The 24,518-nt window shown below is 37.4% G+C and overlaps 2 pseudogenes; both read right to left on the minus strand.

The window, feature by feature from the left end:
• Positions 1-2,349: 2,349 nt before the first annotated feature.
• On the minus strand, positions 2,350-2,991 carry LOC138396832 (large ribosomal subunit protein uL6 pseudogene; annotated as a pseudogene).
• Positions 2,992-10,831: 7,840 nt separating this feature from the next.
• Positions 10,832-11,257, minus strand: LOC138397183 (mitochondrial import inner membrane translocase subunit TIM14 pseudogene; annotated as a pseudogene).
• Positions 11,258-24,518: the final 13,261 nt, after the last annotated feature.

The following is a 24,518-nucleotide window of genomic DNA, read 5'->3' on the forward strand; positions in this document are numbered from 1 at the left end:
ACCTGGGTAGTTGAAGAGGAGAGTATGGTAGTCAACACAAGTGGAAAGAAAAGAAAGCATAAAGACTGGAAGGCAGACACAAACAGATTGTGTGTGTGTGTGTGTGTGTGTGTATACAGTGTAAGCAGGTTTGATTTCCTATACAGAGAGTTTGGTGTGCTATGTAACAGGAGGTCATGTTGCTTCGTCTGTGATAGAAGCTTAGATGATAGGAGAGGCTTAGATATAATGCAAGGACTGTGGAGTCCCCCGCATAGTCATGATCAGTCACTTTGCAAGTCTGCACTGTCAAAACAATGGTATCCTGACGTTTGCCTGATTTAATGATGTTGACAACTCCTCAGGAAATATACCTTGAGAATCTAATAGAGGCCAGCAGGTGATGAAGTGTTGCCTTTGAATGCTACCCCCCTACCTAGCATTGAGTTCAACTCTTAGTTCTCCTGGAATAAGTATTTTTGGGACAGAGTCCCATGAGGAGGTGACGTAGACGCAACAATTATTAAATCTTTTCTACGGGTCTTGGTTTGAAAACTGGGAACATTTCTGTTCCTGGATATAGAGAAAAAAAAAAAAACTGTGAGTTAGAGCAGCTCAAATATTCCAACTTCTCTGGGTCAAATCAGTAACGTAAAACACCTGGTAATCATTTTTGAATTAAATATTTGAACATTTTCTTGACATTTTATAAAACAATGCATTTCCCAAACTAATTCTATTTTGATCTCCCAGAGTGTATAGCCTGTATTTTCGCATCTTCTCCACCAGATGGCAGTGAGAACCTAGTCATTCATTTCTTCTCCCCGTCTAATGTTACTCATCATCATTCTCCTGTTTAATGTTACTTTAGAAATGAACTAATGGCTTTAAGTTAAAATAATGGCTAAAAATTCCCACTCTATTTCCTATGACAAATCAGCATGCTACAGCCATAGCTCCCTTGTGCAAAAAAGTAGAAAAATGTGCATTGAGGCAAGCAAAGGAAATACTGTGCTCTTGTGTGAGAGCTGGAATGCCATTAAGTAATAAATGTCTCTCGTAAATAGTAAAAGGCTATCTTGGGTTGTATATATAAAAAGCATATATAAAAGTCTGCGTGTGTGTGTAGAGAGAGGAGAAAGAGCAAGAGAGTTCGCTTAGGTTTGTGATGCAGGTTATATACATGTGTCTTCAAAAATCACCTGTCATAAGCAACCCTGGTCACAGCTCAGGCCTAACCTCATTAAGGGTGAGACAGTGAGGTCATCCAAAGGTGCAGTGGACCCTCATACAGCACAGATTCACATGACCCGAGTTTCTATTCCACGTAATCATTACCTTGCTTCTTCAGTTTGACTTAGTATGGCATATCTTCTTTGTCAGATATTTTCTTCAAGAATAGCTTTCCTTGTAGGGGTAGAAAATTGCAGAGAAATAAAAAACTAAAAAAAAACAAAACAAAACAATAGCTTTCTTGTTCTACTATCCTGTATTCACAAGTACATGTTTCAGCTTGGAAAACAAATTTTTTTGTTTAACTTTTTTTTCAATTTCTTAAAAATAGCTATGAAAACCTTCTAGAGATTGGGAAAAAAAAAAAAAAAAGAAACCCTATAATTATGCTGAACAAAAAGGCTGCTTGGATATCCTTCTTTAAATTTGGCTTGATGAGGCTGCTTTTAAATGAAACAGTCACACACAAAATCTAAGAGACAGGGAACAATATCTTGAAATGGATGGATTTTTTTTTGTTCATTGCCTTTTTAGTTAGTGAGGATTATCTGGATCATTTTTCAATAGCTTGGAGTGATTAGTTGATTGGGTTTTAGTTGCAGCTCAAAAAGACAATTTTCAGGGTGCAGCTAACCAGGATATGGCTACAGACCAGGGAACACAGGTTTGATTAGTGAGAGACCATGGAAAGGAAAAGAGACATTATAATTACAATTGATAGGTCTGGATTTGATTGTGCATTCTCAGACATCAGATACGTGGATATGGGCATGTTTTTTATCCTCATGTACAAAATGGAGATAGTAATACCTATATGGGGATTAATATAAAGCCTATGACGTCCTGGCATGCACGCACTGCTCAAGAAAGGAGAATTTTCTTTCTCTTTCTCAGGCTACCCCCAGGATAAAAGTAGGTTGCTTCTGGCTTCAATTACAAAGAGGAAAAGTTCTATCTTCTACATTTGTTACTCCCAGAAGTTCACTCTATAAACATTCACTTCCATGCCTCTGTTTGGCCTGGAATTTTCTCGATGACAAGTTAATGGGGAAAATAATTTTTAGTGCTTATGCTTTCCCCCCCCAAACTAATAAGTCTTTTATTGCATCATCAAAATTACAGCTATATCTTAGTAATCATGTGGCGTCTTCATGTGGCTGGACAACTCTTAGATCTTATGCATCAGCCTGCTGAACTGTTCCTTTTTCAGAGACACAGATACCATCCAAAAATTTTCTGATATCCTTGTTTTTAACTGTTGTGGCTTGCTGAATCAAAGCAGCCGAATTTGAAACAAGCTCAATATCATTTCCTTCAAGGATCGACTCATCTTTCTGTGCTTGAGATACTGAACAAGCAACACCTGGCCTCATCCGAACCCTGCGGATATATGTTTCACCTAAGAAATTTCGTATTTCAGCAAGAGACCCATTCTCCTGGATAACAACATTGATGGGGAGGTGAGCATACACAGACCTCATCTTGTAACGGAAGCCCAGTGTTCTGGGCTTGAACAGAAGCCTTGATCATGTTCTGTACATGACTACAAATAGTGCAAACGGTAGCCAGTTCCTTTCTATTTCCCCACGATTTGTCAACCTGGAGCCTCTTCTTTTTCTTTCCAAGGAGACTAAGTTCTACATTGATGTGATTGAAGTCCCTCCGCAGGGTTCCTCTGGGACCCTTCACAATAACTGTGCGTCCCTTAAGAGTGATGTCGACATTTTCTGGAATGTCGACAGTCTGATTGCTGAGAATGGTCTTCATTCTCGCAGTGGATGCGGCAAGGAGAGCATGCTTATGCTTTTTACAGCATTTTGAAACACCTCCATGGGCATCTACCTAGGCAGTGCCCTCTCAGAACTAGACTAAATTTGTGAAATGAAAGAAGGACATAGAAGCCAACGGGGCTAACGGAGTTAAGCTTCTTTCCCTTAATTGAATGGAAATAACACTACTAATTAATATAGCTTAGTGAAGATTAAATGAGGTAATTAGTCAGTGCTTTGAAATGCACTGCTATGTTCTGTTACAGGATTGGAAGGACACAAGAACATGCTTTAATATAGAGGGTTTCTAAAAGCCTATGTCTTAGAGGAATCTCTAAGACCCATTCTGCTAAAGAGCCTCAATCTCTGTCGCACATTTCTGTGAGTTTATGGGAGTCACTTCACAGCCTGGACGTTCTGAAATAGCACAAATTTCTACAGGTGGGCAATGTTCACAGTCCTTCCTACAGTTACAGCCTTGACTGATTGATACTTTATTTTCAAATACTTTTAAACTTTATTTTTGAAGTAGAGGAAAATGCTCTCATGGGATCTTGGCATCCTGAAGGAATAACTTGTGTTTAAAAAATTTTCTTGGGGACATTTGTGGTATTAGGAACTCAAAAACCACATGGCAGTTTGGCAAACCTGTGCGATCAAACTGTATTTGTTCAATGAAAGCTTTGGGTTGACTTATTATAGAATATTGAATGCTCAGTAGCTTCCCGACCTTGATGTGGTGATGGAAACTTTACGTTTTGGGGAGCAGTGATTATTTTTTATCTTGCAGTGGCAACCCAGGAATTTGCCTTTGTGGAATATCTTCCCTTTCACCCAGGGGTTTCCTGGTGCTAATGTAGGATGATCAATCACGTACCCATTATTTTTAGAGAAGCTCTGAAATCCAGTGCAGAAAACAAAATGCATTACAGTTGTGTCTCAGTATTCCTGGGGGATTGGTTTCAGGAGTCCCTCCTGGATACCAAAATCCAAGGACGCTCAAGTCCCTTATATAAAATCTCATAGGATCTGCACGTAACCTTACACACACTGTCCCATGCTCTCGTACACTTTAAATCATCTCTAGGTTACTTACAGTACCTAATACAATGTGAATGCTATGTAAATAGTTGTTATACTCTACTTTTTTATTTGTATTATTTTTATTGTTGTACTGCTATTTTTATTGTTTTTTTATTTCAGCATATTATGGGGGTACAAATGTTTAGGTTACGTATATTGCCCTTGCTCCCCCACCTCCATTGTTTTGTTTTTTTCCAGAATATTTTCAATCTGAGGTTGGTTAAATCTGTGGACGCGGAACCCATAAATTTGGAGGACCAACTGTTTTTTCAGGTTGGGACACTAAGCGTATTATTTAGTAATAGGAATTGTATGTACTGGTTGACCTTTGTCTCTGCAGGGTTAGAAATCCACCCCCAGAAATTTAGATTTAAACAGCCTAAAGCCTGCAAAACACAGTTTGTTTTATTTAGGTAAAATAAAACAGGTGTGTAGGTGCTTTTATCCCCCCCAAGAATTTCTCCACAGGAAATGGGGAGCTGAAACTGTGTTACTGAGGGATGCAAAGCTTGATCGTCAGTTCTTGAGGGAAGTGGAGAAAAGGAGGTGGCTGGGCTTGGTGGAAAGGAACCTAATGTCTGTGCTTCACAAGGAATTATGTACACTTGACTGTTGTGATTGTCTTGCCAGGATCATGTAGCCAGAAGAACCCTTGTGGAAGGGATGGAGAAAGTAGGGATACAGATATGAGTGTATACACATATATGCATATATATATAAAATAACTTATCAGATAATATTGATATATTTCCATCTAGAATTCAGGGATTGAGGTGTGTGCATGTGGAGGGGTTGTATTTTGTTTGTTTGTTTTTTGCTTAAACTGTAACTACTTTCTTCCACATCGTGAATCTTGATTCTCATGAAGCAGGAGATAATAAAATTAGAATTTCCCATAATACTCTATTACTATATCCCATGTTACAAACATACTAGTCTTAAGAAGACCATACTAAAATCTCCACCATTAAAAATTACTGAGAACTCTTAAAATGCTTTTTATGTATGTTCTATACATTTTACCCAATTATAAAAATAACTTCACCACTTTGCTTAAATATAAAGCCACTATATACTAATCTCTCGTCCTTTAATCCTCACTCAGTCTGAGTTCTACAGACAACTATATATTTAGTACTCATTATCAATCTTCATGTTGATAATTCTCTGCTCATTTTGGTTGTCCAAAGCATGTTCTGTAATATATTCCTAATGAAGGAAATAAAAAAAATATTCCCTGAGTTCTTGCATGTTGATAAAAATTTGTCTGTTCTCTTTATACTTGAAGGTAAGTTTTGCTGGATATAAAATCCATGGCTCACATATATTTTTTAAAATATCTTAAACGTTACTCTACTTTTTTTTTCTGGCATAAAACATTACTGTCCAAAAGTCTGGTGATAATATGATTTTCTTTCCCTTATGTCATTTTGGTTTTTTTTTTTTTAATATTGATGTTATGTGTGGACATAAATTTAAAGGATATGTGGTAGGCAGAATTCTCTTGTAGCCCCTGAGGTGTACACTCCTTGGAGTACACACCCCATATAATCCCCTCTGTTATAGACTAAATGTTTGTGCCTCCTTCTAATTCATATGTTGAAGCCCTAACCCCCCCTCCCCAATGGGATGATATTTGAGATGGGGCATTTGGGAAATAATTAGGATTAGATTAGCTCATAAAGGTGGGACCCTAATAATGGGATTAGGGGCCTTAAAAGAAGATAGGAAAGAGAGAAATCTCTTTTTCTCCTTCCACACTGAGGAAAGGCTATATGGAGACAGAGAGAGAAGGCAGTCTTCTCCAAGCCAGGAAGAGAGGCCTCACCAGAAACCAACTGTGTTGACACCTTGATCTTGGACTTCCCAGCCTCCAGAACTGTGAGAGAATACATTTCAGTTTTTCAAGCCACCCAATTAATGGTATTTTGTTATGGTAGCCCAAGCAAACTCCTTTGAGTATGGGTAGGACCTGTGAATACAATGGAATCATCACTCCCATGATTTGGTTAGTATCCGTCATAGCAGGCTGGAGAGAGATTCTCCTGTTGGCTTTGATGAGGTAAACTTCCGTGTTGTGAGATGGCCACATAGCTGGAACCTGAGGGCAGTCTCTGGGAGCTGAGAGAATCCCTACCTGACAGTCAGCAAGAATATAGGAACACAAGTCACTGGATTCTAAAACCCCAAGTCTCAGATGAGATCACAGCCCTGGCTGACACCTTGGTTTCAGCCTGGTGAGATCCTGAGCAGAGGATCCAGTTAACCCTTGCTTGTATTCCTGACCCACAGAAACAGTGACATAATAAATTTGTTTCATTTTCAGTCACGAGGTTTATGCTAATTTGCTATACAGCAATAGAAAACTAACACAGGCTACAATTTGATGAAGTTTTAATATATGCATATGTGTAGGAAACCATAAACAAAATCAAGATAATGAACATACTTTTTACTCCCTTAAATTTCTTTATGCTCTTTTGTAATCTATCCCTCCAGTCCTGCCTCAACCTCTCCTATTCCCAGGCAAGTATTGATCTGCTTTCCTTCAGACCAACACTTCAGAAAATTAGTTTTTTTCTAGTATTTTACATAAATGGAATTCTACAATATGTACGCTTTTTGTTTGGCTTGTCAGTCTCAGAATAATTATTGTAACCTTTATCTGTTTTATTGTGTATACCCATAGTTAATTCATTTTTCTGTCTGAGTAGTATTCAATTGTATCTGTTTACCACAATTTATTAATTCATTCAACTATAGATGCACATTTGCGTTGTTTGCAGTTCTCAGCTATTACAAGTTAAAATGCTATTAACATCTGTGTATATATTTTTGTTTGGATATATGCTCTTATTTTTCTTGGGTAAAGACCTAGAAATGAAATATCATGGTCATATGATAGATGTGTGTTTAAATATTTTTTTAAAAAGCCCAAATTTTTTAGAAAGTGGTTTTACAACTTTATATTCTCAGCAAAAGTTAATGAGAGTTCCAGGTGCTCCACCTCCTTGCCAACACTTGACATAATCAGTTTTAAAAATTTTAGATATTTTAATGGATGTATAGTAGTAGCCCAATGTGGATTTAATCTGTGTCCCTAATGGACATTAATGTTGACCAGTTTTTCATGTGCCTCTTTGCCAGCTGTATATCTTATTTAGTGACATGATAGTTGTTCAAATATTTTGTCCATATTTTAATTGGGTTATTTATGTTCTTATTACTGAGTTTTCAGAATTTTTTATATTTTCTGGATACAAGACCTTTGTGATTTGCCAATATTTTCTCTTAGTCCGTGGCTTGTCTTTTCATTCTAGTAAGAAGATAGTTCAAAGAACAGAAGTTTTTAATTTTGATGAAGTCTAATTTATCAATTAGTTCTTCTATGGATTGTAATTTGATATCATATTTAACAAATTATTGCCTAACCTGAAGTCACAAAGGTTTTCTCCTATGCTTTTTTTTTTTTCCTAGCAAAGTTATAGTTTTTGGTTTTACATTTAGGTCTATAATTCATTTTGAGTTAATTATTGCACATGATGAAAAATGTAGATTGAAGACTATTTCTGTTTTTTTTTTTTTTTTCTTTTTTGAGACGGAGTCTCACTTTGCTACCCAGGCTAGAGTGAGTGCCGTGGCATCAGCCTAGCTCACAGCAACCTCAAACTCCTGGGCTCAAGTGATCCTCCTGCTTCAGCCTCCCAAGTAGCTGGGACTACAGGCCACCACGCCCGACTAATTTTTTTGTTTCTATTTTTAGTTGACTGGCTAATTTTTCCTATTTTTTTTTAGTAGAGACAGGGTCTTGTTCTTGCTCAGGTTGGTCTCGAACGTCTGAGCTCAAGCCATCCACCCGCCTCGGCCTCCCAGAGTGCTAGGATTACAGGCGTGAGTCACCACGTCTGGCCATTTAAGTCTTTTTAATCCATCTTCAGTTGATTTTTTTTTTTTTTTTTGCAAGGTAAGCATGAAATGAGGTTTATTGAGGAGAGAAGGATAGGATTATAGAGCAAGAGCAAGAAATAGGTTTACAGAGGAAGAGCAAGATCTCAGTTGATTTTTGTATATGGTGACAGATAGAGGTTCAGTTCCATTCTTCTGCATGTGAATATCAGTTTTCCCAGCACTATTTATTGAAGAGAGTGCCCTTTCCCCAATGTATGTTTTTGGTGTCTTTGTCAAAAATTAGTTGGCTGTAAATATATGGATTTATTTCTAGGTTCTCTATTCTGTTCCAGTGGTCTATGTGTCTGTTTTTGTACCAATACCACACTGTTTTGGTTAATATAGCCTTGTAATATATTTTGAAGTCAGTGTGATGCCTCAAGCTTTGTTCTTTTTGCTGAGGATTGCTTTGGGTATTTGGGCCCTTTTTTTATTCCACGTGAATTTTAGCATTGTCTTTTTTTTTTTTTTTTTTTTTTTGTGAAAAATGACCTTAGGGCCGGGTGCGGTCTTTTACAAAGTAGTTTTACCTATTCTGGGTCTTTTGGCTATTATGATTTATAATGATCCAAATTGATTTTATACCAGTTATTAAATATTTACACTTTCTCTTCTGATATACAATCCCATTTTGTCATAATTCAAGTTTATATTTTGTGAGGTCTGTTGTGACCTACTGTAGCCTTCCACTGGCCCATTTATTTAGGCCACTGCACCAATAGCACAGTCTTAGTTATCATAGCTCTATGATTCAGGCAGAATAAGTCTATTCACTGTGTTCATTTTCAAAAACAAGTTAGCTTTTTGGGCCTTTTTTTCTGCCATGTAAACTTAAAAATCATCTTGTTTAATACAAAAAAAAAAAAAAAAACCCAAAAAGAACCACTACTGGTATTTGTAATGAAAAAGTATCAATTCTTTAGATCAATTTGGTGAGACCTAACATCTTTATCATATTAAATCTTCTCAATTATTTAGTATATTTTTCCATTAATCAGATCTTCTCTAATGTCTTTCAATAAAGTTTTACAATTTTCCCTTCAATGGGCTTGATTCTCTTTTGTTAGATTTAATTTTAGGCATTTGATAACTTGTTGTCATTAGTAAGAATATTATTTAATTTAAAATTTTCATTTATACACATAACATTTTCATTTTCTTTGGACTCATAATTATATGAGTTCTAACACACGAGTAGATTTGTGTCGCCGTCACCATAATTATGATACAGAATCAGATTCATCACCCACAAAATTTCCCTCATGCTGCCTCTTTGCAGTCAAACTTTCCTCCTACTCCTAACTTCTAAATAATCTGTTCTTCATCCCTAGAATTTTCCCGTTACCAGAATGTCATATATGTGTAGTCATACTAAGTAGCCTTATGAGACTGTCTTCTTTCACCTAGCATAATGCATTTGGGATTTATCCGTGTTGTTGTGTGAATTAATAATTCTTTCATTCCTTTTTACTGCTGAGGAATGTTCCACCATGTGGATGTAACACTGTTTGTTTATGCATTTACCCCTTGCTTTTACTTGCTTCCAGTTCTGAGTGATGATGAATAATGCTGCTCTGAACATTTTTGTACAAGTTTTTGTCTAAACATACCTTGTTATTTCCCTAGTGTTGATACATGGGAGTGAGATTGCTGGATCATGTGTGTGTATGACTTTATGAGGAACTGCCGAACTGTACCATGTTGCTTTCCCTGTGACAACGCAAAAGAACTCCAGGTGCTCCACATCCTCATCCATTCTTGGTATAATCAATATTTTTGAAAAATAAAATAGACATTCTAATAGCTTTGAAGAGTATCTTTTAAAAATTGTATTTTTTGATAGTTGTTGGTTTATGAGAATATAATTTTTAAACTTTTTAATAAATGTAATTTTGTACATTTTTAAAAACTTTAAAAATTAAGTTTATGAACTTTAAAGTATATATTTATCATGACAGTTTACTAAATTAAACACATCCACATAACTAGCAACCGGATCAAGACACAGAACATTACAAAAACCCTAGAAGCCTCTTCTGTGCTCCCTTACATTCGTTACCCACCCTTCCAAGCCCATTCTAACTTTAATAGTATAGATCAGTTTTTCCTTTTTCTACATAATGTAAGTGGAATTGTATAGTATATGGTCTTGAGCCTTCAAATATTCTTACCCCTCTTGGAATGCTGGGCAGAAGAAAATAACCCAGGAGAGTGAAAGCATCATGAATAATCACAATTGATGGTATATTAAACCTTTATTTATAGCTATTAGGTGCACACACTACATATTATATACATTCATTAAGATAAGGGTAGGTGTTATACTACTAAAATATCAAAAGAGGAAGCAGATTATTTGGGCTTAGTATCGCTAAGGTTTTCTTTTCTTTTCTTTTTTGTTTTTTTGTAGCTCTGAAGTATTTTATTACAAAAAGTTGATATTAGGCCGGGCGCAGTGGCTCACGCCTGTAATCCTAGCACTCTGGGAGGCCGACGCGGGCGGATTGTTTGAGCTCAGGAGTTGGAGACCAGCTTGAGCAAGAGCGAGACCCCGTCTCTACTAAAAATAGAAGGAAACTATACAGACAGGTAAAAATATATATAGAAAAATGAGCCGGGCATGGTGGTGCATGCCTGTAGTCCTAGCTACTTGGGAGGCTGAGGCAGGAGGATTGCTTGAGCCCAGGAGTTTGAGGTGAGCAAGGCTGATGCCACGGCACTCTAGCCTGGGTGACAGAGTGAGACTCTGTCTCAAAAAGATAAAATAAAATAAAATAAAAAATAAATAAAAAGTTGGTATTCATATACATGAACTTAAAATTCATCACACATTCACTTCATTTTTTAGTTTGACCTTCTAGTAAATCTTCAGCTTCATTGATTTTGGCTGCTATATAAGGAGAGCCTCCTTTGTCAGGGTGATTTAAGAGCATAATTCGTCAATGAGCATCTCTTATTTTTCCTTTATTGGCAGTAGGGCTTACACCTAGTATTAATGCTGCTTCCTGTTTTGTCATTTGGGGTTCAAACCCACCTCTGTCATAGCCACCACTGAAGGCAGATTTTGGTAGACTTTGAAAAACTTGTTTTACTTGAGGCTCCATATGCTTCATGGCTTGCAAAACATAACGGCCTGCAAATCCTGCAGCAGCAATGGGCAGTCCAACTGCCACCCCTGTACTGGCCATGGCTCCGGCTGGGCTCCCCTGCTTCCACCCGGAGCATGTATCATCCCAGCCCAGAGGTCGCGGCAACTACCTACGCGCCTTTATGAGAGGGCGACGCATTCTCGTTAGCAGGCACAAGCCTCCCAAGTCGGTTTTCTTTTTTATCTTAATTTTTTTTTTGCAGTGATTTTTGCAGTTATTGAGCAATATGACCGTGGTTTATGTTTACTAATTTATTTGGTTGAGTGTGTGCTTTTGACATGATTTTTCCAGTAGAAGATATTTTTTTCTCCTTTTGGAAAGTGTGGGATGAAGGCACATACTCCCTCTCATCCCCCCGCCCAGCTTCCTCATTCCTGCCGTTCACAGCCAACACGCATCATTGCTCACAATGGAGGCGAGAAAGAGATTAGGCAGCTCTTTAATTTCCAGGTGGGTTTTCTCCAGAAAAGTACCACCATTCCTGTCCTTTCGTGTTACTTGGGTCCTGTGTCAGAATGGCAGAAGCCCATGTTTGCTGGTACAGAGTAAGTCGGTGCCAGTTCACCACATGCTTTTGACTTAGTCTGAATTAGACCTTATGAACAAGTTCACCAACACACATATATACCTAGAACTTTACTGTTGTATTTTTTTTTTCCCTCAGGAATTGCTGGTAAATAGGCCATAACTTTACCAGACTTCCACTATTTTTAGTAACTCATATTTATATACACATACACATGCCCATTCACACAGGACTTACAGCCATGGCAAAATTACCATTTGCACAATCTCTCTCCTTCACCTATTCCATATTTTGTGATAGCCTTGGCCAGAACAAATAGTGATCACATTTTAAGAAACCGATACTCGTATTTAACAAATGTGTCTGCTAATGGTGTCTTTATAGGCTTGAGGTCTTTATGTAGCATTCAGTCTTACATGTCTTGGCACAAATAACAAAATATTGATCAACCAGCATTATTTTTAAATCCCAGCAGTCATACTAAGTAATTTAAAAACTAGGGAAAAATACTTAAAAGGTGAGAGGGGCTAGAGATATGTAATAGTTCTCTGAGGGGAAAAGAAAACTTCAATCTTCCAAATTCTTTTCTCTAACAGAAAAATCACTTCTAGGAAGACATAACATAATGCACTAATGGAATCATTACCAACTGCGATGACGCCCAGGGGTGGGGTCTTTTTCCCTCTGGTTCTGCATTTTGAAATTTGCGCTAGCAGAATTGAAGAGAGCTTAATTATACCCGTGGAGTCCACACCAGATTGCCTGGATTTGAATCTCAGCTACATTGTTTGACCTCTAGCTTTATAGTTCCTGTGCTTTTTCTTTGTCTTCTCAGTTATAAAATTGGAATAACATTAGTGCTTATGTCATAGAAATGTTAGAAGGATTAAAAGAGTTTATACATATCAAGTGTTAGAAAAGTGTCTGCCTCAACAAATGTTAACTATTATCATTGAATAAATGAATTAAAACATTAAATGAGTATTTATAACACAGTCTATCTTCTAGATCTCATTTTTGTCATTAAACTGATAATTCATAGTTTTTTAAAACCAAAAAGCACTTCGGGAATTATCTATTTCAACTGTCTCAGTTAAAACCAAGGTTGAGGAAGGTCAAATTATTCGTGCTACATTGTCCAGCTTGCCAGTAATAAAGCTACGATGTTAACCAAAGCCTCATAATCCGTATTGTTCAAGGGAAATTGGATAGTCTAGTTATAATTGGATTTACAATAAAAATAAAATCGTGATTTAAAGTTGGCAGTCAAAAACCTTAAGGGCAATTCACAGTCCAATAAATTGAAGTCTTCACCTTGTTCCCCATTTCTTGTCTTCCATGTTACTCATGGCATTACATTATTTATTTTAGTGGTTATGGATGTTTCAAAATGTTTAGTTTCTTCTTGCATGATTTTTTATTTTTCATTGCATGTTGCCAATGCTTTTTGTTTGCCCACAAGCTCTGACGGATAGACTTCAAAGCTGAGCTAAGGAACTTTGTGTGTCATAGGTAGTTTGAGGTACCATCCGAACTGCTCCTCAATTTCTTTTGCTTCTTTCAGAAAAATAAATGTGAACCAAAGACAATCCAATCAGATAAGTCCATGGGGCACCAGTAGAGTAATCCCTTCCTCTAATGTGATCAAAGTAGACAAACTGGCTATTTTGGGCTCCAAATATGAATTTCTTATTTGTGCTCATCAGGCCTATTTTGAATCCATGATTAAAATATTCATGACACAACATAACATTTTTATTGCTGTTCTACAAATGTTGCTGTCCTAGAAGTAGCTATTCTCACAAATTACCAAGAAAAAGAAAAGAGCAGAAATGTTTTGCTACACCATTCTCTCCAAAAGTGTCTTGATTGTGTGTGTGTGACTGAGAGAGAGAACCTGTCCCCACTTTCTGAAAAAAAATGAAGTGCTAAAAATTCAATAAACTTTTATTACCAGTTTATTATTTATTACCAGTTTATTAAGTGTCAGACCCTTTGCATTCTGGATACCATGACCAGAACATCATGTCATATAGCCAGGAAGTGTTGGCACCAGGATTTAACCCAGCTACCTCCAGAGTTGATTCTCTTAATCATTACCTCTTAAAACTTTCCTCTACAGGAATGTCATTCATTATTTTTTGATTAACGGTGAGGGAAATATTGTATCATTGCTTCTATACTAACATTTAGCATAGAAGTAACAAACATTGATATCTGGGTAATTATTCAAGGATCTAGATAATCTTTGATTATTCATAACATCTCAGTGAAATTTAAAGAGAATGGTAAAATATGCATGTTTTCTAATAAGTTGTTTCTTGGTCATCTCAGTTTCCATGCTATCTTTCTGATGGCAATTCACTGTACTTATTTTTCATTTTTGTGATATTAGATAGCTCTTTCCAAGCACTTACTAGAAAAGTGCTTAACCATTCTTGGTCCCAGCCAGGTCCCAGTCCCTTTCTCTTGGAGGAGGTAGAGCAAACTGCTTAAGAGCTTAGTGCTGGAGTGGGTGTTCAATTCTCAGCTCTGCCACTTAGCTGTCTCATCTCTGACAAGTGACTCAATGTCTCTTTTCCTCCAGTTTTTTTATCTGTAAAATATTATATATCTCATAGAGATATCATTTATTTACTTCAATCCTGATGTTAGCTTGACATTTGAATGCAAGCTAAGGTCAGGGTGGGAGGGGCAGATGAGAGGGGCAAGCCAGGAAGTTTCCAAGTCTTGCATCTCTGAGCCCAGAGACATTAGGCTTTTCCCCTGTGGTCTATACGGTATGTGACACTATTTGGAATTTTCATGGAGTCAGCTGGCATCTTCTATTTCTGGACATTTCGAACAGTGCCACTGAGCCGCAATCTTCCCAGCTTGCTCAGGACTGCTCGTGTTACCCTGCTCTCGAACACCGTCTTCCTGTTGCAGATAATGAAGTGAAAACTCTGCGAGGTTAAGTATGATATGTCACTTCCCTAAGATCATTGTCAGGACAGCGAGTGTTCTGATCACCAACCATTCACTCATCGTCTTCCTGGCACGTTGCCTTACTTCTTTATAAAAAGGTTCAGGGAAAACAAGTCATTCTGTAGTACACTCCCAACATTTATGGGAGAGGCCCCATAAATCTCTCTAGTGTGTAACAATGGGATAATAAAACTCCGCGGGAATTTGGAACTCAGTTTGATTCTCATCTTCTCTCCAGACCTTTGTGATTTAGAAAGTCCGTGTGTTAAAATCTCAGAGAGGCTGATTCAGAGAAACCTCCTTTCGTTTGGAGCTTGCTGGTGACCTCTTATTTATTTGCTTCCTCTTACTTTTTCCCAAACTAAGATTTTTCACAGGACTTCATATAATTTTTCCAGCTTTTCTGGTATAAACCATCTGTGGTCATTTTGCAGAGTCCCTTTAGGTCATGGGAAAGTTTTGTCTTCCTTGCACAGCACATATACGAGCCCTGCTCACCACAGCCACTGTTTAGTAGTGGGCAGTTGCATTTGTCTCTAAGGAGTCCAGATGTAGTCATAATGCCAAACTTGTTGCCTATCTATAATTGTGGAAAAGTTTTAGAATGCTCACGTATTTAAATAACTCATTGCTTATTTTAAAAATGAGTTTTGCGTCTCTTCTCTAAGAGACAACGTATTATAGAATCTCTGTAAGAAAATGAAAGTTTTAAAATGCTCTATTTGATATGTTAGTACAGTAGTACATTTATGTTGGTTTTCCTGATACCTTTCAACTTTCAAATCACCATTGAAAGGATAGAGAACACGGGACATATTGCCAGATGTGTAGTGTCTTGTCATTGTCTCTTGGATATGTCACGTCCTGCCCTGACTGTCGGCTCCTGTCTTTATCACTTATCTGTTCTCATTAGAAAAATGCTTACCTTTGTTTAAGACCCAGCCCAGGAACTCTTCTTTGACTACTCTAGTCCATAATGTCACAGAATTCCAAAATATAAATGATTCCCTATGTTGACATTTGAACATACCCTATTATCTATATTTGAATTCTCTTTAATGTACGCAGTTGCGTGAATGGAACTGTAACCTCCTTGAAAGTAGGGACTATCTCATATAATTCTACTGACGTCCAGATATATGCCTGGTAGCTGCACACACATGTTACTTTAAATAATAATTTCTAAAAATACCAAGATATACTCCTTGTAGATATTCTGAGAAATAACAACATAATAGAGCAAATCTGAATGATCAAATAATTGCAAGTAATATATTTGTCTATTTTTCTGTTTTTTTCTATTAAAATATGTAAGTATGAGATATTAAACTCAGAGCATACTATATATAGTTTTGATACTTTTTTAAAATAACCCATTATGATTTTATCTAAGTACATAATCTTACTAACCATAATTTATTTAACTCTTCACCTGTTGTTGGACATTTAAGTTGTTTCAGTTTTGAGTTTATTATTAAAGTCATTTTTGATAGATATATATATATCTTTCTTCCATAAAACTTTTACTAATTTATAATTCCAACAATCTATCATAGCACTCTTTTCACTATATTTTTGCAACTCAATGTATTGTCATTGATATATATATATATATATATTTAATTTTATAGGCAAAAGTTGTCTTATTATTTTTAGTTACATTCTTTATTTATTAGAAAGATTATAAATTTCACATGTTTAGTAGACTTAAATTCTTTCTTTGGTGAACTGCCTTTTTGTGATTGTTTCCAATTTAATTTGGTATGTGATGTGTTGCTCTCAGGTTTATAAGAACTCATTACCTATTAAGGACATTTTCTGAATCCATATTTATTGGGAAATATTTTTACATTTTAGTGTTTACCTTTTTTTTTTTTGAAACAGAGTGTCGCTTTGTTGCCCGGGCTAGAGTGAGTGCCGTGGCGTCAGCCTAGCTCACAGCAACCTCAAACTCCTGGGCTTAAGCGATCCTACTGCCTCAGCCTCCCGAGTAGCTGGGACTACAGGCATGCGCCACCATGCCCGGCTAATTTTTTCTATATATATTTTAGTTGTCCATATAATTTCTTTCTATTTTTTTAGTAGAGACCGGGTCTCGCTCTTGCTCAGGCTGGTCTCAAACTCCTGATCTTGAGTGATCCACCTGCCTCGGCCTCCCAGAGTGCTAGGATTACAGGTGTGAGCCACCGCGCCCGGCCTACCTTTTAAGTTTGATAATGGCATTTCTTTATAGTACTTTCAAATAACTAAATTTATTAATTTTTTGTAAGTTTTCCATTTATTAAAGCTTAACTTTTCCATATAAAGCACTGAAAATATTTGTTTACATATTCTCCAACCTTTCATTTTTCTGCTTTGAATTTTTAATATTTAACTTTATAACATACTTGGAATTATTTTCTTTTTGTATCTCAATTAATTGATCAATTTCCTAGGGTAATTTATGGAATAATTCCTTTTTCTACTTATATATTTTCTTATTTATTACATATTTTTAATTTCTGATTACATGTTTTTGTACATGTATCATATACTAGTTTCTTATATAACTGTGGGCATTATACTCGATTGATCTGTTTATTTTTGTTATAGTTTCACAGTTTTATTATAGCTTCTTAGTAAATTTTAACATCTAATAAGACAAATTCCTCACATTACTATTTTGTTCTTTACCAAAATGCGTTGATTTTTCTTGCCCATTTTGTCTTACAGAGGTTTAGAATTATTTGTCAAGTTAAAAATATTTGTTAGGGATTTTGCATAGAATTGCATGAAACCTTAAGATTCTTTGAGATGCAACTGAAAAAAGACTTTATGGCATTCAATATATTCTTCCCAATTGGACAAACCTTCTTCCCAAGCTGTAAGATAACTAACGGCTAGATTGTGCCCTAATCCACGGGTAAAAGAAGTAGGGTGTTCAATTGGTGGTGACTCACCCTTACAAAGAACACTTTAAGAAGACACTTTCTAAAGTAGGTCTCACAGCTCCTATTTTACTTCCCTGCTACCTTTCCTTAAAATGCTAATGTGGCTTTTTGTCATCAGTAAATCTCAAGGAAATATTTTAATCCTGAGTACATTGGTGGCCCTTTTAAAGCCCTGTTTACTAAAATATTAAAGTAAATATCTTCAACAATTTTCATATTTGAATGAATTTTTGAAATTTATCACTGGAAATTGTCCTAAAATCTACTTGTAAGACCATTACAAAAACAACAAAAAATAGTTTACACTCATCTAAACCTCCTTATCTGTGTATTGTTTTTGGGTTCCATTCAGTTTTTTTGTAGTCTCAAATGCATGTGTCCTTGTTTCTGGTGGGAATTCTTGCTAAGTGATATGTGTCTTTCTCTTCCTTTGGGATTTGAGCTATCCCAGAACCATCTTTTCTCTCTTTTTTTTCCCATAAATTCTGCTTCTCAGATGACAATGTCTGTGTTTGGTTTCATAAACATCTGAATGAAGGTCATTTATTCTCCTTAAGAAACATGCATTGTAAGCTGAGTGCACTCTCATTTTTTAGAAAAGTAAAAGGTGATAATTCAAGACCTATATAGACAGAGGATTTTTATGTTCAGAGTAAGTATAAGAAATGTAGCCCTATTTTCCTAAAACTGTTCCTGTGGAACAGCATATTTAGATGAGAAAGAAATTCAATTAGTTTGAATAATTCTATTTATTTATTTGGCTTTTGATCAACAATTTTGAAGAGAAGACTCCCTGTTATTAAGAAGGATGCTTGTTTTCTTAATTCTTATTTTATGTTCTTATCAGAATAATGATCTAGTAACAAAATACAAATGTCTAAATGAAGGTGGCTGCAAATGTTAGCAAGGCATTGACGGCAGAAGCATTTTGTGATTTGGGAACTCATTGTTGTCTTTAAAAAATTCTTGCATTTTCTATGACATTTAGGAGAAGAAGAAACCTTGACATTTTCCCATAACAACTTTTTTCAGGAGCACTGGAATGATGCTTTTAAGATGTAATTTAGTGGAATACTGAGTTTCAAGCAAAAAAAAAAAAAAAATGTAATTTAGGAACATTTAAAAGATGAGATCACATAACTTCAGGAAGACAATATTTTGCTTTAATTTCAATATAAACTGTAAAATCAAAAACTTTATATGGGTGGAAAAATAATCAAATAAGTTATAGACACTGATGCTTTAGCCTGAACATATCCTGAAAACAATCAAAGATTGGCCGTAGACAAATGCCAGTAAGACAGGCAGCTGAGAGTGAAACAATTTTCGTTTATTTATTTATTTATTTTTATTTTTTATTTCAGCATATTATGGGGGTACAAAAGTTTAGGCTACGTTTATTGCCCTTCCCCACCCCAGTCAGAGCTTCAAGCGTGTCCATCCCCTAGACGGTGCGCATCGCACTCATTATGTATGTATACACCCATCCCCTCCCCGCCCCACTTTTGCCTGACACCCGATAAATGTTATTCCTACATGTGCTCTTAGGAATTTTCGTTTATTTTCAAGTTAACAAATTTAGAGTTTGATGGCAGTGGGATTCTGACGGTATTTGGAGCAGTCTTCCACTGGAAACAGCTATGTAAGAATTCATGTGGTTTCCCAGGCATGACGTATATTGGAGAGCCTGAGCTTGTGTGTATCTTCTATGGTTTGTGAAATGACCATTTTCTTTGTTTAGAGGGAAAACAACTTCCCTCGGAAAACTGGATTGCTATCTTAAACATTTAGTTTTGCTTTATTTAAAAACATTAAACGTAGGTTAGGTTATTGCTATGGTTTGGATATGATTTGTTTGCCCCACCAAACCTCCTGTTGAAATTTGATCCCCAATGTGGTGCATGTGTTGGGCCCAATGGGAGATGTTTGGACGTAGCATCCATCATGAATTGCTTGGAGCGGGTAGCGAGTTCTCGCTCTTAAGAGAATGGATTAGTTCCCTCCACAGCTAGTTGTTATAAAGCGAGAAACTTCCGGTTGTGAGTGGAGGGAAAACTGTAAGGGAGCAGTGGTGGAAACAGAAAGCTCACTTAGAAGGCTAATTTGTTGCGGTGCACATCAGTGACAACGGTGGCTTAGAGCAGGGCGGCAGTGGTACAGGAGGTAGTAAGAGGTTGGGTTTAAGACACATATAAAGAGGGTAGTCAACAGGATTTTCTAACGGACTGGATATGACGTGTGAAAGAAAGACAGCCATGAATGACTCCAAGGTTTTTGTTCCAAGCAACTGAAAGAAACATGGTAATGATGCAGGGGGTGCCCCAGTGAAGAGAGGAAAGCCCTCTGAACTCACCACGTGGGTTCTTGGCTTTGCACTGAGAAGAATTCGAGAGCGAGGCAAGGAGCAACAGAAAGTTTACTGAGAGAGACAACAGATCCTACTCCATAGTGTAGAGAGGTCCTTTCTGGAGCAGGAGGGGGACCCCTTATGGGGCAATGGTAATGTTTTTAAATGTTCAAAAACTCCATTAGGGCCTGGGCACGATGGCTCACACCTGTAATCCTAGCACTCTGGGAGGCCGAGGCTAGAGGATTGCTCGAGGTCAGGAGTTCGAGACCAACCTGAGCAAGAGTGAGACCCTGTCTCTACTAAAAATAGAAAGAAATTAGCCAAAAAACTAAAAAAAAAACAAAAAAGAAAAAGAAAAAATTAGCCAGGCATGGTGGCACGTGCCTGTAGTCCCAGCTACCTGGGAGGCTGAGGCAGGAGGATTGCTTGAGCCCAGGAGATTGAGGTTGCTGTGAACAAGGCTGATGCCATGGCACTCTAGCCCGGGCAACAGAGCAAGACTCTGTCAAAAAAAAAAAAAAAAACCCATTAGGAAACAGCTGTACGTGACCAGCACTGTCTTGAGGTCAGACCACAAAGGTTAATCCTAAACTGCTGTCACAGAAAGGTAAGCATCAACACTTTGTCAGGCATCCGGCTTAGTAATTCATTCACCCTCAGGTGGTCCAGTCCTGTCTGTGATAAGCAGGCAATTTTCTTGTTTAGGGTGGGTGGAGTCTGGGGTCAGCCAAAGTGGCTGCACTCAGGCTCTTTGACCTTCCTTTCCCACCTTATCCCTACATTAGTATAATTTACTGATGTGGGATAACTAAAGGAATAGCAGGTTGGGTTGGTTATTTATTTATTTATGTATTATTATTTTATTTTTCCGTAGCTTTTACTTTCAGTTTAACAAATCAGGAATAGGGATTTACAAAAAAGATAAAACTTCTTTTCAATAGGTAAGGAATCAGATGCAATTCCTAGAACAGCAGCTGGCGATGCCCTCATATCTCACTCCATGACTTCTTATCAGTTTCCAGACACTCTCCTTGGATCTCTGTCTCATCTTCCTTCTTCTTCTTCTTCTTTTTTTTTTTTTCTATTTTCTTTTTCTCTAGAACTGTGAGAAAATTCCTTTTTCTTTGTTCTAGCTTCTTCTTTACTTTGCCCTCACGAGTCCAGGCACAGCAAGGTGGGTCTCATTGCCCAACACCCACAGCGGCCAAGAGTTTATTTGTGAGCATACAAATTTTGAGATGGCTGTCAGTATCCACGTGATCGTGTTGGATAGGCAGCCAGATATCTGAGATGAGTTCTGGGAAGTAGCCTGGGCTGAAGACAAAAGTTGGGAAATTATTTTGGTATTTTCGTACAGACTTTATAAGCCATGAGACTGGCTGAGATGACCTGAGAATAAGTGCAGAAAGAAAGAAAAAAAAAGAGGTCAAGGATTCCAAAAGTTAATGTTTAGGATGATGAGAAAGAACCAATAAGGAGATGAGAAGATGGAACTGGAAAGTCCGGAAGGGAGCCAGGAGAATGCGGTGTCCTGGAAGCCCAATCAAGAAGGTTATTGGAGGTGAATTGTCTCATATGCTGCTGAGGTCAAGTAAGACGAGGACTAAAAACTAACCTTTGGATTTGGTCGTTTGGGACCATGAAAAAGTTACTTTGGTATAGGAACCATAGCCTAATTAGAGTGGGTTTAGGAGAAAAATAGGATATTCAGGGAAATAACGCAACTGTGGCACAAATAGAGACAATGGATGCCTCTTATGAGAAGTTTTCCAGTAAAGACAATCAGAGAAATGAGGCAGTTGCTAGAGGGATACATAGGGCCAAGGGAGGACTTTTTTTTTCTTTAAATAGGAGCTACTACAGCATGTCTGTATGCTAATGGAAATGGTCTCTAGAGAGAGAGACACATTACCTTAAGGAAGTCAGAGGGTTAGAATCCAGTGTGCCGGTGAAAGCAGTTCTTTTAGGTAAGACCACAGAGGTTCACCACAGAATGGGGGGATGCTGAGCACATAGGCTCGGATGAAGATGGTGTAATAGGTTTTGTGGTAGATCCATGTGTGTGCTCTCTCCAAATTGATTCTTATTTATCAGCAGAATAAAAATCCAGGTCATCAACTCAGAGTGGGGAACTAGGAAAGTGGGTAAGTGAATGGATTAGGGAAATGAAAAGAACAGTCTATTAACACCAAGGGCCCATTTGAGGTTAAGTGGTCATAAAAGTGAGCCCAGTGAGCATGGTTGAGTGCATTTTTTTTTCAACTCTGTTGTCCTCCTTTGGTGCCTGTGAAACTAGATGGAGACTGGTATTTAGCCAGGTTTGGAGTTTTGCTGGAGGACTACTACTATGGAGGGGAAAATGGACAAGGGAGTTGAGAGTGTATGCAAAGGAGTGATTATACAGAATGAATCCTAGAATCTAATCTGGATAAGAAGGTGGTGAGAATATGAGTTGGGTAAGGGACAGTGGAGAGGTGATAGAATAATTGAAGATCCAAACAAATTTGAACAATTGTGAGAGTAGGGGACAAGAGCAAATGATCTAAAAAGATAGACTGTAACAGCTGTAAAGAGGTGTGCTTGAACTTGAGGTTGTTGGGGAGTGGTGTAGTTATTGGTACATGTGGAGGTATGTTTCCAGAGGTGACTTAGGCAGCCTGAATGACAATCACAAGTCAGAGGAGGAGGCAAGAATATGAAAGGACAAGATGTTGAAAGGATTGTGTACCTGGATATGGAAATCGCCAAGAACTATGGCAGTAATTATTCTGGAGTGACCATTGCTAACATCTTCAAAGAATGAGAAGAAGGTCTTGCAGGTCCTCCGATGGCTGGAATTGGCAGGGAAGGTGAGTAATATAGTCTGAGGTAGGAGCTGGAAGTTTTGGAGATCCAGCCCAAGAGAAGACTAAACAATCCATAGAAAGGTAGTTCCCAAATTTTACTGCACATTAAGATCATCTGGGGAGCTTTAAAACACCTGGATTCCCACTTCACAGCCCATACCAATTAAATCACAGTGCCTGGGAGTAGAAACAGGATGTGAGCTGTGTTTTTAAGATCTGTCAATGATTTCAGTGTCAGCAAAGTCTGGGAACCACTACTACCATAGAATCGACCTTACACCTTTGGGTAAGCCGTTTGGTGAGAATTAAAGTAGGACAAATTGACCTTGGCTGAAAGGCAGATTTAGTCTGAAATTATCTCTACGTAAATGGGGAGCAGGAAATGACCACAACATCAAGAACAATAACAAAAATAGCTGTTAGAAATCAGCCGGAAATGAAGTTATTACAATAAGAAAGTTGACAATTTGAGAGTTTGAAAGGGTGCTTTAGTTTAGACAATAGCTTTCATAGCCATGTGGCCTTGCTACAGGTCCTTAACTTTATCCTCAGCTTCCTCGTTGGTAAAATGGGGTAAAAATATGTACCTTTCCACTATGGGCAGAATATGAATGCCCTTGGCAGCACAATGCCCTCAGTAAATGCAAATTCTGCCATTGAAAGCATTTTTATACCTTCCCCATAAGTGCCTATGTTCCTTTATTACATAATTTTTATATACTTTTTCATATATTTGTATATAATTTGTGTTATATATAATTTGTATATATGTGCATATATATATATACATATATATGTAAAAAATTAAATAAGATCACACAACAGCAAGCAAATGCCTGGTGTGTGCACCACTTTTGCTAGGCTGAAGTCAGATTCATTTCTCTCCTCTTAGAGCCATTGTCTGATAAAATATGACTATATCCAGTTCCTCATCTTCTCTCGCCTTGTGAGAGGATTATAAATAATATTTTCTGGTGAAGGGAGAGGGGAAACTGGTCATCACTCACCTCCTAGCTTTACTCTGGGGAGGCTGTACTGTTCCATGATTAAAATCACAGTGTGGAGTAAGTCAGGCATGGAACTGAATTTTAATTGTACTGCTTTTAACTTCTCTGAATCTCCTTTTAGGGCTGTTGAGATAACATATGTGCCAATTGTATAAATCAGTAACTGGCCCATAGTATGTATTCAGTAAATGGTTGCTGTCACTATGCATCATTTACATCTGCTCTAATCAAGGCCATTTACAGTTTTACATCAGTAATACTATCAGGAGAATTAGAAGTAATATGTGAAGGCCGGGCGCGGTGGCTCACGCCTATAATCCTAGCACTCTGGGAGGCCAAGGCGGGTGGATTGTTTGAGCTCAGGAGTTCAAGACCAGCCTGAGCAAGAGCGAGACCTCATCTCTACTAAAAATAGAAAGAAATTATATGGACAACTAAAAATATATAGAAAAAATTAGCCGGGCATGGTGGTGCATGCTTGTAGTCCCAGCTACTAGGGAGGCTGAGGCAGGAGGATTGCTTGAGCCCAGGAGTTTGAGGTTGCTGTGAGCTAGGCTGACGCCATGGCACTCTAGCCTGGGCAACAGAGTGAGACTCTGTCTCTTTAAAAATAAATAAATAAAATAAACATCCCTAGTATTGGAAAAATTGGTATTTCATGATTTTTGAAAGTTTTTCTCAAACTCTGTTTACTCAGGACATAAATATTACAAGGACACGTATTTAATTTC

This window comes from Eulemur rufifrons, chromosome 16 (assembly GCF_041146395.1).
Source record: "Eulemur rufifrons isolate Redbay chromosome 16, OSU_ERuf_1, whole genome shotgun sequence".
Lineage (NCBI taxonomy): Eukaryota > Metazoa > Chordata > Mammalia > Primates > Lemuridae > Eulemur > Eulemur rufifrons.